The sequence below is a fragment of the Nycticebus coucang genome, chromosome 16 (assembly GCF_027406575.1).
Source record: "Nycticebus coucang isolate mNycCou1 chromosome 16, mNycCou1.pri, whole genome shotgun sequence".
NCBI lineage: Eukaryota > Metazoa > Chordata > Mammalia > Primates > Lorisidae > Nycticebus > Nycticebus coucang.
In genome coordinates, this window is record NC_069795.1 from 42829241 (window position 1) to 42831335 (window position 2095).

Consider the following 2095-nt stretch of genomic DNA (forward strand, 5'->3'; position numbering starts at 1 on the left):
TTATATGTAACAAATAATTTTTTTATTAATACTCTAATACTAATTTTTCCCTGAACTTGCAAGATTTTTTTCCTTAACAAGTGATTAAGAAACATTGTATTCTAGCCGGGCGTTGTTGCGGGCGCCTGTAGTCCCAGCTGCTCGGGAGGCTGAGGCAAGAGAATCGCTTAAGCCCAGGAGTTGGAGGTTGCTGTGAGCTGTGTGAGGCCACGGCACTCTACCAAGGGCCATAAAGTGAGACTCTGTCTCTACAAAAAAAAAAAAAAAAAAAAAAACATTGTATTCAGCTGGGCACCTGTAACATAGTGGTTAGGGTGCTGGCCACATGCACCAGAGCAGGTGTGTTCGAATCCGGCCAGGGCCTACTAAAATATATATATAGCCCAGTGTTGTGGCAGGCACCTGTAGTCCCAGCTACTTGGGAGGCTGAGGCAAGAGAATCTCTTGAGCCCAAGAGTTTGAGGTTGCTGTGACCTATGATGCCATAGCACTCTACTGAGGGCAACAAAGTGAGACTCTGTCTCAAAAAAAGGAAGGAAGGAAAGAAGGAAGGAAGGAAGGAAGGAAGGAAGGAAGGAAGGAAGGAAGGAAGGAAGGAAGGAAGGAAGGAAGGAAGGAAGATTGTATTCAAACATCAAGTTTACATAAATCTCTTCAGAAGTCAAACTAAATTTTGAACAGAAAACCTTTAGATTTTTGTATTGTAGAGATATGTACTAAAATGATCATTGCAAACTATATATTTTATTTGAACACAATTATAAAAGATAAATAAAAGATGACTTATTATGAGTTAACATTTTAATTTTAAATCTCTGCTACTGTTATATATTCACAATCCCAATCAGTAAAAATACATACTGATCTCCTTTTGGAAAATACATAGAGTTCTTCTCCGCTGTTGTTTAACAGCCATTAATATGCAGTGCATTTTCTACATAATGTTGGCCTTATCAGCAAGTTTATAAAATCTCAAACTAAGATATCTTTGAAAGGATGTGGAACACCACTGATCAGGAAAATCTTCTTGGAACATCAACGTCATTACAATATTTGGGAGGCACAGAGGGGGAAAAGAAGTTGTTGAAGTAGTACATAATTTAAAACAAATACTGATACGATGGAAATAAGAATAATTTTCCTAAAATTTTAGGATTAAACAGGGGCATCAAATACATTTAATACAGACACTTCCAGCTACACTCTAGCTATCTAGAAAACACATCCTCTGCTTCAAGGAGTACTTCAGAGGAAAAGTTTGAGAAATGTGGCTGTGTTCCCTTCCCCTTCTTCAGTGAACTGTCCACTGTATCTTTTACTCTGCATTACACAACCAAAATTTGCCCCTTTGGTTAAATTCAACAACTAATGAGAACTTATTGTGAAGCTAGTGCTTTAATAAGCAGATTCAAAGAGATACCCAAGGACCAGACACTGATCCTGAGGAAAGAAAGAAAAAAAATTGTATAACTTATAGACTCAATAAGAATATAAGACAGATGCAAATGAAAATAATACTTTTTAATAAACCCCACAATAGGTCCCACAAGCAATACAGTAATTGCTAAACACATGTGGGTTAGGGACAGAGACCAGGGCACTAGAGTAAGGAATAGACATTACTTGAAGACAAGAAAAAAACTCACTTTCGCTCTTAAAAGAACTGCATAGTGTAAAAAAGGGATGGGCTTCTCCATTTGTAAAAATGCCTTGAGTAAAATCATATAATTGGTAATCATCAGGATCTGAGAAACATTATAAAGGAAGAAATTATGGGCCATGAAGCATTGAATGAGAGTGATTAGCATTAACAATTCTTTTAGAGTTTGTCTAGCAGCTTTTCCAATCTTTATCAGAAGACCCAAAATTAAAACGAATAAATAAATAAATAATTTTTAAAAAAGAAATTTAGGCCAAAAAATTCAGAGGAGAAATCTTGGGAGAGAAAGGCCTGAATTGAACTTTGAAGATGTTGAAGCTTCAGCCATTTTTGACAGCTAGAAGAAAATAAAGAGCAACATTAAAACTTGACCAACATGAGTATGAAGATGGGAGACCACGGCCACCACTTCTGCTACTTGCAAAAGCACACTAG

At 36.7% G+C, this 2095-nt stretch overlaps 1 non-coding gene across 1 annotated transcript; it reads left to right on the top strand.

Moving 5' to 3' along the window:
- Positions 1 to 1802: 1802 nt before the first annotated feature.
- Positions 1803 to 1865, top strand: LOC128568258 (U7 small nuclear RNA). The gene has a single exon (XR_008375076.1). It is a non-coding gene; the product is annotated as a U7 small nuclear RNA (small nuclear RNA).
- The last annotated feature ends 230 nt before the right edge of the window (positions 1866 to 2095 follow it).